Source organism: Engystomops pustulosus, chromosome 2 (assembly GCF_040894005.1).
Source record: "Engystomops pustulosus chromosome 2, aEngPut4.maternal, whole genome shotgun sequence".
In the NCBI taxonomy this organism is placed as follows: Eukaryota; Metazoa; Chordata; class Amphibia; order Anura; family Leptodactylidae; genus Engystomops; species Engystomops pustulosus.
In genome coordinates this window covers 69,214,530-69,229,473 of record NC_092412.1, presented here as the reverse complement: position 1 = coordinate 69,229,473, position 14,944 = coordinate 69,214,530, and positions in this window count along the sequence as shown.

Below are 14,944 nucleotides of genomic sequence, written 5' to 3'. Positions count from 1 at the left end.
CTTCTCTCTGTCATGCAAAAGGACGCTTCATCATTTACTTCCAGTAGATAAACACCTGCCCATGGTCATGTGATGTCACACAGGTACACGGCTTGTTATAATACAGTGTAATCTGTGTGTTATAATGAGCCATGCACCTGTGTGACATCACATGACCATCGACCATTGTTTATCTACAAAACGTGAACAATAAAGCTTCCAGTTGTATGACAGAAAGAATAAAGCAAGCAGAGATCTACAAAACTGGGAAGAATTGATACAGAAACATATTGGAAAATTTTAAATATTTAAATTTCACAAAAAATATCAATTATTTACTGTAATCTGCCTTATTGGAAAATTTTAAATATTTTAATTTCACAAATAATATCAATTATTTACTGTAATCTGCCTTATGTGGACATAAGTGTAGGTATTGGGGGATATTTATCATACGCTGGCGCTCGTGCGCCAGCGTTTGATAGCCCCGCCGCTGCAAATTCGCAGCCCGATACATCAAGAGGCCTCTTGATGTATCGGGCTGCCAGTTGCGCAGCGTTTATCCTACGCCAGGCAGGGCCTGGCATAGAAAAAAACGCAACCGGTGACTTTTCATGTATGAAAAGTTGCCGGCAGCAGCGAGTGCGCAGGCGTGGGGACAGTAACGCCCCGCGCCGGCCCACTCCCGTCCGGCCGCACCCCCCCCTTCACGCCCCACTGGGGAAAATAATCGCAAAAGCTAGCAATAAGCTAGCATTTGCGATTATTTCAGGGCCTCTGCGCCACTGTCGGTGCGCAGACGTCCTGATAAATATCCCCCATTGTTTCCCTCTTGTGGTGTGTCATATAGGGGGGCGTAAGTAGATTAGGGCAGTATGGGGTTTCCTGTAAGGGCTACCTCTCCCCCTGCTCTCAATATAACACATAAACACTGTAGTTCTTCTCATCAAAGAATACTCTAGGTGTGTTGTTTTATCAATTGACTTCAGTAATATAACATTGAGGAGGCACATAAAACAGCATATGCAGTCATTGCATACAATTGGATACATACATTGATGAATACAAACTGTTCAAAGAACTTTTTTCTTCATATAGAAACCCCACCCCACTAAGAGAATAAAGGATATTCATACAATGTGGAGGCTTAAGAATGAATATTCACCAATTATTTTTAAGACACAAATAAAGATCATCCAATTATATTTGTAAAATGTCACTACAACAATTATCAGCACTTCTTGATGGTCAGGTGAATGCAAAACCTAAGAAAAAATTGTCACTATGACAAAGTGCCCATTAAAAGAGCAATGGCATTGAAATGCATGACATAGAAGCACTATAACAATTTGCAGAGTTTGGCATTTAAGCTAGGAGGAAACTGAGAAAATATCCTTTTTATAGCAAAGTAGAATGCTTATTACAAGCCTTATGGGAGTTGTGCCATTAATGGCACGTATCCCATGTCCCATGTTGTAAAGATACAATCTCTTCAAAGTGTCCAATTCTCTAGAAAGGCAGTTGCAATGCACCATTGTTAATTGAGGGAAACAAAAAGGCAGACTAAAATGTAACTGTTATTATATTTAAATAAAATCAGACAGACTAACATGCATATAAAAACTCTCAACTAAGTCAAGATGAGGAATGCAAATAACCTTACATGAATGTGCACTGTGGAAGCCCCTTCACTATTATTTTGTTCACTGTGCCTGATTCTGGGACTTATAAGAGATATAGTACTTTATTGTACAAGTGAGGACAAAGTAACAAGTGGACTTATATGGTCAAAGGAAAATTAAGGAGCAGCACTGCGTTTAAAAGAGAAAAGCTCGGGTGCAGGTCTGCACAACAGGGTCCAGTGATGGCCCATACATCCAAGAACAAAAAGATACTGAAGCAGCGCTCCATAAATGTGATTTATTAGTGGACTTATATTGTATCCACCACTGAGGTATTTGATCTTATTCTAAATTGCTTGTTTTTAAATATATTAGCAGTTTATTAAATGTGCTTGTAACAAGAAAAACGTTTTTTAGACATTAGAACCAGCAGCTCTGATTAACCCCTTTAGAACTGCCTCTGCTCCTCCCTGCATTGCGCTCATTCAGCGTGATGCTGTGAGGAGCAGAAAAGGGAGAAGTGGTAACCGCATCTCCCTTCTCCTGGGTGTCTCTGACCCCTGAAGACCGGGTCCTGCTTCCGCGCTGCAGATTCCAGACCTGCGCCCATTGACGTCTTAAGTCAGCGGGCGGTCCAAATAGAGTTAAGATGGTAAAATTTGTACTCACATAAAATTATTTTATTTTCAATAGCCCTTTCTATTTACAGTTACAGGCAGTCCCCGGGTTACGTACAAGATAGGGTCCGGAGGTCTGTTCTTAAGTTGAATTTGTATGTAAGTCGATACTGTCTATTTTATAATTGTAGATCAAGACAAATTTTTTTTTTTGCCCCAGTGATAATTGGAGTTTCAACATTTTTTGCTCTAATGTAACCAAGGATTATCAATAAAGCTTCATTACAGACACCTTACAGCTTATCATTGCAGTCTGGGACTATAGTAAAGCATTCAGATAACTTCACCAGTGGTCACAGTCGGCCCAGGTGTCCTTCTTTAACTATGGGTTGTCTGTAAGTCGGGTGTCCTTAAGTAGGGGACCACCTGTACACAGAACTGACCTGAGCGCAGCATGCACAACCTACAACCTATTCTTAGGAGGTTGTGTTTGAGGCAAATAGTCATCTGTATCTGGTCAGGGACAGAACTTGAGTGGACTAATTACTTCTCCTGCCTTAATAAGAACAAATATAACATCAAATTAACACAAGAATTTAGTAGAACTGAAATATCCTTTCTGGACATGAGCCAAGAATTACATTACTGCCAAGAATGACAATTTAATTGAGACTAATCTTTTCAAGAAAGAAACTGAAACTAACAGTATACTTGATGTACAAAGTGCTCATTAATAGAGGACCGTTTAAGGTATCCTGAAATGAGAATTTCCACTCTTAAGACTGCTTACAATAAAGCACTTAGAACAGAAAGAAAAATTCTACTAAGTGTGAAGCAAAGATAGCAAGATGATGAATAACTGCATTCTATGCTTAGTGGACACAGATGAGGAAACATCCTAGATAAACATTGGGGTATCCTACAATCAGATCTGGATTTGAAGCGATCATTAGCAATAAAGCTAGCTGCGGGTATAGAAAAAGTATCTCCATGGGAAACTTCCTATCCTGCAGCCACTCTACAGAAAGTCATAAGAAAACAGTCATCAAATGCCCTTAATTCTTCCCATGCTGAATAAGTAATGGGTCAGATCCTGATTAAAAAGAAAGGTTTGAGGATGGACAAGAAGAACATGTTAGAATCAAGGAGCACACCTAAGGTGGGTATATGTCCTACAATGTGCCTGCAGTTTATACTATGTAGGAATGAAGAAAAGAGAACAGAGCAAAAGAGGCCATTTGAACAAAATAAGGAATTACAAAAAAAGGGAGAAAAAAATGTAAAGACAATGGAAAAAACTTTCAACCTACCCCACAAGCAAGATATTTGAATGTAATACATGGCGAAACTAGATGGTCTGAAAGGCTGGGCTATATATCACAAAAAACTAATATCAGAAGAGGAGATCTAGACAAAATCCTTTTACAGACTGAGAGCGAATGGATTTTCATAATGGATTCAGTAAATCCTAAAAGTGAAACCTTTAATTTTGGATTCTTTTTGTAAAACAGTAAATGCACTCTCAGAATCTGCTGATAACTATACCATCTCTTCTTTTCTAAAATTGTTCATGATATATACCGTATATTTTTCTGTATAAGCTGTATTTTTCAGCACAAAAAATGAGCTGAAAAACCTCACCTCGGCTTATACACGGGTCAATAAAAAATACACTTACATACCCACCTTCTGGAGCCCCCAATGCTCATCACAGCTCCCCTGATGTTGGAGTGGCTCTTCTTCTGTCTTCTCCGTGATGCTCCAGTCTCTGCGGCTCCTCTTCAGTCTTCCGACTGCTGTAACAGTCGGCAGAGAGGCGGGCGTGCGCTCTACCGGCCGGCGCATACTATGATGTCATCAGCGGCTGCATTACAGTGTGCGCTGCCGGCAAAGTGCATGTCCGCGGTGCTGAGCACCGGGAAGGTGATTATTTGAGTTTATTCTTTTTAAGTGCTCGGCAAACTGGGGGCTAGCTGTATACTGAAGGGGCTGACTGGCTAATAAATGGGGCTGGCTGGCTAATAAAGGTGGCTGGTTGGATGGCTGCTAAATGAGGCTGACTGGCTACTAAAGGGTGCTGGCTGTCTGTATAGGGGGATGGCTGAATATTAAAGAGGGCTGGCTGGCTATATACTAAAGGGGGCTTGCCGGCTGTATACTACAGTTGGCTAGCTGGCTATATACTAAAGGGGGCTGGCTGTATACTACTGGGGGCTTGCTGGATATATACTGGGAGGCTGTGACCAATGCATTTCCTACCCTCGTCTCGAGTCAATAGGTTTTCCCAGTTTTTGGTGATAAAATTAGGGGCCTTGGCTTAAACTGGGGTCGGCTTATACTCGAGTACATACGGTACATCATTGTACTCATTTTAGGATACTTACCTGGTTGGGTTAGAGGAGGCAAATTAAGAAGTATACTTGGTTCTAAAATAATAAGAACTAAAATAAAAAAACAACAATTATGTATTCTGTCTAATGAGATTGGAATAGTGTCTCAAAAATTAAGAGCTAATAAATACATCAATAATCATACTACTACTAATAACAAAACGGTTTCACTGGGCATGACTCATTATGTATCTCATATCCCACTAATAATTAATTGGGAGAAGAAAAGAAAACTCAATTAAACTTGTAATAACACCCTTTCTCCTATCAAAATCCATCTACAATGCAATTCCTTGCCTCTTAGAAATCCAGGCCATCTCTAAAACTAGGAGATGCCCGAAAATGATAATTATTTAACAAAGGCATAATTAATAACCAGGCTGTGACATAAAAATGATTAATTGCATATTTCATACTAGATTGGAAGCTTGTTCAATTTGAAATAAAGTTGCAGAACGACCTATAGCCTAAAAGCAGCCTCCTTGTTCAGTTTGATTGGAGGATCAGTCTGTCAATCAGACTGACAAGAATAAAAAGTGCCCAAGACGGGGCACGCAGACCCCTGACGGGGTAAAGTCAAGTTGTGTATTGGTAAAACGGCTGTAGAGTATCTGTGTAAACAGTAAGAGGGAAAGGATAGGTTTAACTGTTCCCTTATTAAGCTTGTTCCACAGATACAGTGCAGACTAAGAATGCCTAAATAAGTGTGGTGAAATAGTTTATGTTTAAAAATGCTTGTTAGTGCTAATTGATTACAGAGCACAGGAGCAAGCCACTGCAGCACACACATAGAAGGCACTGGCTCTGAATGGTCCTGCTCTTATCTCTATTATCAGCAGCTCCTATGACTGCCAGCCTTCGGTTAATGTCTGCAGGGCAGGATAACTGTTTTTGTTAGCTGCACCGACCGGCTTTCAGTGATGGCGCTTGTGCAGAACTGCGAGGAGTTTGGACAGGCTTCAGGGGGAAAAGTCAACTGCAAAAAGTCAGAAGCCATACTTTTCAGAGACTGTCAGCTAGCTTCTTCTGTCCCCTTCCGCTTCACCAATCAACGGGAATTCATGAAGGTTCTGGGGATTTGGTTCGGGAAGGAAGGTGCAGCCCTAAAGTCCTGGCAACAACGTTTGTCCAAACTCAACACCAGAGTAGCACTCTGGGGCCACCAACACCTCTCCTTGGAGGGGAAGACTTTAGCCCTGCGTAACAAGGTGCTGCCCATACTGCAGTATGCGGGAGGCGTGGCCATCCCCACCTGAAAGCAGGTACCAGGGTGGTTTTCCAGGTTGTTTTGAACTCCAATATGGACAGAGTCAAGCAAGCAGTGTTGTACCAGGAGTCAAGCAAGGGGGGCAAGAGCATCCCGGACATCTCCACCCTGCACTGGATTTCTTTTGTTTGTGACTGCATGCACAGGACCCTGAGGAACTGCATGCACAGGATCTGCGGTAAAGTCCATGTCTCACTTTTTCCTCCTGGCCCTCTTAAGTGGGCTGGTGGGATAGCTACTTCCCTTAACACTGAGACGTGGCTTGGTACTATGCCCACACAGTCCGTATTGTGACGATCACCAACTGGAGGGATTGAAACTTGATCTGTGGAAACCAAAGACATTGCACAAGCTCACCTGAGCCAAAGACGTACCACACAGTACTTTATGGACTGTTCCAGGGCATTCATGCCATTGAGGATATCCAGGATGCCTGGCTCTGTATAAACTTTTTTAAGGACACCATCTGGTACTCCAGGAGACTCCTCACTTGGCACAAGACAAACCTGTCTACTTTGGACTGCTACAGGCTGGTCCTTAGCAACCTGCTAATCACAGGTAGACATTGAAACAAAGAAGAGGAGGAATTCTATGGTAGGAGTCCTCCCAGCTCTGCTAGTGTAAGGGACAGCAACAATGACGCTGCCCAAGCAAAAGTCTATATCTTTACTACATGGAAGCAGTGAGAGCATGTCAGGCTATGCCCGACCCCCTAATGTGAGCAGAGACAACCCCCCTGAAACACAACAGCTTCCTCATTGCGTATCTCAGCAGCAACATCCGGCCCCCACCCAAAACTTCCATTTTGGACTCATTGTGGACTTTTGCAGGGGATTTTGTGGGTTTCGCATACATTTTGAAGATTGCGCAAACCAGGACTTTTTTGCCAACTTACCCTGCCTATTTCTCCCCTTTGTGTGTCTGTATTTCATTTAAGCTTCAGGCCAGTTAACTCCCCACCCTCTTCCCTTTCTCCCCACACCCTTTCCCAATTTCACTAGATCGCCGCCGTAATTGAAATGCCATGTGGTTTTAGGTGTATTGACCGAGAAGTGTGCTTGTGTAGCATTTTCATGGCACATTGAAGGTATAAAGTGTGCTGTAAATTATAGATCTTTGTTAATTATATATCATGTTGTGCTCTGTGCTGTGACACAGTATATGCTATATGTATGTACCCTTGTAAATAATGTGCAAATCACTTTAATGTGACTATGCTCTTACAATAACACTGTCTACAGTTGGGAATCTGTTCATTCTGGAATAGATATACTGGTTTGTCTCAATCCCACATCATGTTAATAGGCTTCTTGTAAGCCATGCTTGGTGCTACGGGGGCTGACTTTCAAGGTAGAGAAAGGAGGCATTGTTTTTCATTTCCTACCTTGGAAAAAATATTTACATATTTCCCAGAATTCCCTTTTGGAGCATCAATGGCTTTAAGTCTCCACACGCCTATACGGCGACTATAATTGGCCAAGTCTCCATAAGGAGAACTCTCACTTCCTGACCCTGTTGATAGCTGTGCTCAGACAGTGCCAGAAGACTGTTTTGAAAACCAGACTGTCACACTTGTGGTGGGAAAGTGTGTAAAAGTCTATTGAAAGAGTCTGTGGACCCTCTGGACCACCGCGGGAGATGGTATGAGGCCCGCGATGGCAGCAAAGGTAGTACGGCAGGAAATGCGGGAAACAATCCAAACCTGAGATGACAGCAGGAAACACTGGTAACGCTGGCACACAGAGGAACCCTGGTGATGCTGGACAGATGTAATCTTCTCTTAATCATAAAAATATGTCATACGATACCCAGTCTTTGAAGCAAGCATTGTCACACTCCGATGTGGCGTGTCTGCCTCGGTATATACTTTACCGCTCGCGTCTCGGGACGAGGTTCATAGATTGTTCACACCTGCACTGTGCAGATTCCTTGGTGTGCTGAAACTTTTTTGTTTATCGCTCCCTACTTTCAAAAATCAATAACTATTTTTCCATGTACAGAGCTGTTTGAGGGCTTGTTTTCTGCGTACCAAATTGTACTTCCTAATGATGGTATATAGCTATTGCTGGGGGCTTGTATATAGTTATTGCTGTGGGAGCTGTATATAGTTATTGCTGGGGGTTGCATATAGTGATTTCTGGGGGGCTGTATATAGTGATTACTGGGAGCTGTATATAGTGATTGCTGGGGACTGTATATAGTGATTGCTGGGGGAGCTGTATATAGTGATTACTAGGAACTGTATATAGTGAATGCTGGGGGGTTGTATATAGTGATTACTGGGGGCTGCATACAGTGATTGCTGGAGGGTTCTATGTAGTGATTAGTGTGGGCTTGTATATAGTGATTACTTGGGGCTATATATAGTGATTACTGGAGGCTGTATACAGTGATTTCTGGGGGGGCTGTATATATAGTGATTGCTGGGGTCTGTGTACAGTGATTGCTGGGGGGCTGTATATAGTGATTGCTGGGAGGCTGTATACAGTGATTGCTGGAGGCTGTATACAGTGATTGCTGGAGGCTGTATACAGTGATTGCTGGGGGCTGTATACAGTGATTGCTGGGGGCTGTATACATTGTTTACTGGGGGGCTGTATACAACCTTTTTTAAAAAACAATATCCATTCTGAAAGATGCCCTCCCGTTACCATGTGATAACAATTTGTAATTTACGAATAAAACATTATGTAACTGCACTTTTCTTATCATGCAGGGGGTATTTATGCACACAGACAAGGACATTACACTGTGGTGAGTAGAACATGTGGGGTTTACCCAAAACTTAGTAGGGACCCAACTCCAGGTCACTACACTATAACGCTCCAACTGGACTATGATTAAAAAGGATGCTTTGCTGGCAGCATTTAAAAGGTTAACACCCGATTACATTACCAGGACAGATTGTGGGTGTTATCGGCAGACACTGAACCTGATCTGTTTTTGAAAGAATAAAACTATTTTAGTTGCCATGTGTAGTTGTATGAATTATCCCTTTAGCATCAATTTTGATATGAGCCTATAATATTCCTTTCTCTTAAAAAATTTTTAAATTAACACTTTTTTTAAAGATACATTTTTATTGTGTTTTTAAACATAATTATACAGTACAGGGAGTTAATAACCCCATTGAACCCCGGGAATAACCGGATTGCACTGATGAAAAAAAAGTGGGAATAGGAAGGGGAGGGATGAGAATGGGAAGGAGAAGAGTCTACATACCAGAGAGGGGTTAAGAGTAGCAATAACCACAATATTAACAGTTAGCAATAACCATAACATAGTATCATAGTATATAAGGATGGAAAAAGGCGCAAGTCCATCAAGTCCAACCTTTAAGAATTAAATAAATGTTTTATCCCCATAACCCTTGAGATTTTTTCTCTGAAGAAAGGCATCCAGGCCTCTCTTGAACATGTACATAGAGTCCGCCATAACAACCTCCTGCGGCAGAGAGTTCCATAGTCTCACTGCTCTTACAGTAAAGAACCTTTGTCTATGGGGATGGTAAAATCGCCTCTCCTGTAGGCGTAGAGGATGCCCCCTTGTCCTGGTCACAGGCCTAGGTATAAAAAGATCTTTGGAGAGATCCTTGTACTGTCCATTCAGGTATTTGTACATTGTAATGAGGTCTCCCCTCAGTCGTCTTTTTTCTAAACTGAATAATCCCAAATTTTCTAATCTGTCATTGTATTCTAATCCCCCCATTCCCCTAATAATCCTGGTTGCTCTCCTCTGCACCCGTTCCAGCTCTACTATATCCTTTTTATGCACTGGTGCCCAAAACTGTACACAATATTCCATGTGTGGTCTGACCAGGGATTTGTATAAGGGCAAAACTATGTCTTTATTATGAGAATCTATTCCTCTCTTGATACATCCCACAATTTTATTTGCTTTAGCAGCAGTCGCCTGGTTCTGGGCACTAAAATTAAGTTTCCCATCCACCAATACCCCCAAGTCCCTTTCAGCTCCAGTTTTACCAAGTAATTGACCGTTTAGAACATAATTATACTTTTTGTTTCCATGGCCCAAGTGCATAACTTTACATTTATCTACATTAAACCTCATCAACCATTTCTCTGCCCACTCCTCAAGCTTCCACAAATCCCTCTGTAATGCTAAACTATCGACCTCAGTATTTATTACTTTACACAGCTTAGTATCATCTGCAAATATTGAAACTTGACTGTGTAAACCCACTACAAGGTCATTAATAAAAATATTAAAAAGAAGTGGCCCCAATACTGACCCCTGTGGCACTCCACTGGTAACTGCAACCCAATCTGAGAATGTGCCATTAATGACGACCCTCTGTTTTCTATCACTAAGCCGATTACTTACCCAAATACACAGATTTTCTCCTATTCCCAGCAGTCTAATTTTATATACACCAACCTTTTATGTGTCACGGTGTCAAATGCCTTTGAAAAGTCATCCACAGCGTCCCCCAGATTCAGTCTTGAACTTACCTCTTCGTAGAAACCAATCAGATTAGTCTGACAGGACCGATCTTTCATAAACCCATGCTGACGCTCGGTTATAAGATTGTGCACAGTGAGATACTCCAGGATAGCATCTCTAACAAACCCCTCAAATATTTTCCCCACCACAGCAGTTAGACTCATGGGTCTGTAGTTTCCAGGATCGCTATTTGATCCTTTTTTGTATATGGATACCACATTTGCTATGCGCCAGTCCTGTGGAACATAACCAGTCCTCAGTGAATCTTCAAATATTAAAAATAACGGTCTGTCTATCACGGTACATAGTTCATGCAGAACCCGGGGGTGTATGACATCTGGCCCCGGTGATTTATCTATCTTAGTGCTTGCGAGGCAGCACTGTACCTCTTCCTGGGTTAAACTGTTGACATTCCAAAAAGAATTTACATTATTCCTCATTGTGTCTTCCACCAGGGGATTTTCCTGGATAAAGACAGTTGAGAAGGCGACATTCAGTAGATTGGCCCTTTCCTCATCTCCTTCCACCATGACCCCCATGTTATTTCTAAGGGGACCCACACTCTCTGTTTTTAGTTTCTTATCATTTATATACTTGAAAAATAATTTGGGATTATTTTTGCTCTCCCTGGCAATTTTTTCTCTCAGTCTCTATTTTTGCGGCCTTTATCTGCTTTTTACAGGATTTATTTTTCTCTCTATAATCTTGTAATGCCTCATCAATATCTTCACATTTTAGCACCTTAAACACCTTATCTTTCTCGCTTATTGCTTTCCTTACAAGACTAGTTAGCCACATTGGCTGTATCTTGTTCCTCTTATGCTTTTTCCCATAAGGTATGTGTTTCTCACAGGACTTTTTCAGAATATATGAGAAAAAGTCCCATTTTTTTGGGGGGGGCTTTTGTCTTTGAGAACTTTTTCCCAGTCTATGCCTTTAAGGTCTTCCCTTAGTTGCTGAAAGTTTGCCCTCCTGAAGTTTAGTGTTGGTTGCCCCTTCCCTAACGTTCTTCGTAAACCGTAGTACAAAATCAATGATATTATGATCACTATTCTCCAGGTTCCCCCCAACCTGTAGTTTTGATACCCTATCAGGTCTGTTGGTTAGGATGAGGCCCAGCAGTGCCCCCCCCTTGTTGGCTCCAGGACTATTTGCGACAGGTAATTGTCTTTTGTTGTTGACAAGAACCTGATGCCTTTGAAGGACCTGCATGTTTCTGCCCCCCAGTCAATATCTGGGTAATTGAAGTCCCCCATGATAAGTACTTCACCAAGCTTTGAAGCCGCATCCATTTCACTTATCAGCATTTCCTCTGTTGCCTCCATTATATTTGGAGCCTTATAACAAACCCCTAGTAATATTTTATTATTCTTTTTCCCTCCCCTTATCTCCACCCATAGGGACTCCACATTTGCATTTGCATCATCTCGCAGGACAGGCTTGAGGCAAGAATTCACATATAAACAAACCCTTCCCCCTTTTTTATTTTTACGATCCTTTCTAAAAAGACTATAACCATCTATAGCAACAGCCCAGTCATGTCTCGCTGATACCCACTATATCATATTTCCGCTCTAACATCAAGAGTTCCAGTTCCTCCATTTTGTTTGTGAGGCTTCTGGCATTTGTGTACATACACTTTATATGGTTTTCCCTGTCCGTATTCCTTTAGTTCTTATTCCCCAATCTCATTCCAGCCCCCCTTCCTCCCCCATGGACTATGACTCTTCCCAACTCTCTATCTACATTGTCTATTTGCCCTGCACAAGTGTAGTTGCCCTCCCCCCAGGTCTCTAGTTTAAACACTCCTCCAACCTTCTAGCCATTTTTTCCCCCAAAACAGCTGCACCCTCCCCATTGAGGTGCAGCCCATCCCTACTGTAGAGCCTGTAGCCGACAGAAAAGTCAGTCCAGTTCTCCATGAACCCAAAACCCTCCTTCCTACACCAACTTTTGAGCCACTTATTTACCTCCCTGATTTCCCGCTGCCTTTCTGGTGTGGCACGTGGTACAGGTAGTACAGGTGTAAACAAGCTGGTACTGGTACCAGCCCCTCCCAGTAATCTGTCAACCCGATCCGCAACATGCTGAACCCGAGCACCCAGCAAACAACACACTGTTCGGTATGCACGGACTTTGTGACAGATTGCCACTAATAATGGAATCTCCCACTACCAGCACCTGTCTGACCTTGCCTGTGCTCCCATTACCCTTCTTACCAGAGCAAACAGTCCCCTGGTTACTAGAGGCCACCTCTTGCTGCAGCATTGCTACCCCAGAGCTGATATCCCCCTCATCCGCCAGCCTGGCAAACATATTGGGGTGCACCAGATCAGGACTAGACTCCCTACAACTCTTCCCTCTACCCCGCCTTCTGCATGTTACCCAACTAGCTGCCCCCTCACTCTGCACCTCCATACTTCCCTCCCCACACCCAACTTCCCCAGAGAGTTTGTGCTCCAGGAGCAGCAAACTCCGCTCCATATTGTCAATTTCCCGCAGCCTTGAAACTTGCTTATTTAGATCCAGAATCTGGGCTTCCAGATGAGCAATTTTCACACATCCCACACAGCAGTATTCCCCCTCAAATGGCTGTTCAAGGAAAGCATACATGGTACAGGATGTATACTGTGTAGCAATGCCACTTATGGAGTCCATTGTTCTAATGGGGATTACAATAGAAATATGCACGGAAAGAAGAATTTACAGTCAAAGTAACACAAAATACAGCAGTTACCTGCTAAAGTCCCTCAAACTTAAGTCCCTTAAACCTAAGTCACACTTAGGACTCTGCACACATTTCGGATCAATGCACACTCGCCACCAAGCTCACACACTCGCTTTTCTGATGCTTTTTTAAAGGTAATGTGCCACAAAACTCTGCTGAGCTCACTGCAACAAGATCTGGCTGCAAACCACCAAACACACTGACCACAGAAGTATATAAAGGCTGCCACACCCCACTATTAATTGGGCAGCACCTGTGACTATACTGTCTAGATATGCAAGGTGAATGCCTCCCTATACCCCCCCACATAATATACAGATTATGCAAATAAAATACCTTCAGATCTACTTGGTTGCAATAAAACTCACACAATGAATATCAGGAAATAAAAATGTAGATGCACTTATCTATTTGTTGCTGGATCCAAAAAGTACTCCTTCCCTTAAACCTAAGTCACACTTAGGACTCTAAACACACTTCGGATCAATGCACACTCGCCACCAAGCTCACACACTCACTTTTCTGATGCTTTTTTAAAGGTAATGTGCCACAAAACTCTGCTGAGCTCACTGCAACAAGATCTGGCTGCAAAACAGTTCCCTATATGCTTCACCCACTAGCTTTACCGCTGTTGAACTGTAGCAAACCGATTAGTGTCAACCATTTTTAGCACAAAAAAAATGTAGGACCTAATGATAAATGTCCCCCACAGAAACATGAATAAATAGAGGAGAGAGTTCCGTGAAAATAATGGGAAACCAATTCAGGGAATATAATTTCATATTCTATGACAAAGCGATATGATTCAGAGATGAAAGATCTGATATGAGAAGTAAAACATATGTCATATTAACGGTTCTTGTCTTTTCATCCAGTCCCCAGGCTAATTTACTATGTGTATTTCTTGGAAGTGCATAAGAATGATTAGATCATTTTTATACCATTTATTCTTAACTTCAGCTTCACTACCAAGATCACAAACAGAACTGGGGCTGTATACTGTGGAGTTTCTCAAATTTTTGGTTTTGTGTGGTGTAGCGGGGTCAGTTTTAATGTGATAAAGTCCAGAGACACAGACAGGCTTGATGGCAGAAATGCGGTTTACTTGTGGCTTTTATTGGCAGCCAAAACAATGCAGCTTTACAGGCAAGTAAAATAAAACAAAGCAAGAAACAAAAACGGGCTCGTCTGAGCACTACCTGTATACATCAGCAGGTCCCTCTCTAGAAAAAGAAGCGTACTCACAGCGGCTAGTGACACACGGCTGGCTAGCCTTCCAGAGCAATGTCTCTCACACAGAGCTCCAGCCCAGTATACAGCCCTGGGATAAAACCCCTTTTCCCAGCTGCACTTGGTAATTAAGGCTGTGCAGTCTCTGGTCAGTGCATTAACCCTTTACCACCGGTATGGAAGTAACCTGAAAGGAATATATACACCATATATTACCTTTCCAGCCGCTGTCCTACATACCCTCCCCCTCTGCTCAAACCTGTGGGGAGGAGCACTTTGTGCCCATTGAGCAGTGATGGCGAACCTTTTAGGGAGTGAGTGCCGAAACTACAAGAAAAAGCCACATATTTTGCACTAAGTGCCGAATGCCAATTTAAATTAACTCACAGGTTTCAAACATATTGAAAGTAGAAAAGAGTAGAAAGAAGGAGAAATTTAGATTGTTATTGTAGTTTCCCTCTACGGTCCCCTTAACAGGATGAATCACAGGTCTGGAGAAGGGACTAATTCAGCTGTGTCACACCTCCTTGGTCCTCCTGCACTTCAAGAATCCAGCTGTGTCACACCTCCTTGGTCCTCCTGCACTTCAAGAATCCAGCTGTGTCACACCTCCTTGGTCCTCCTGCACTTCAAGAATCCAGCTGTGT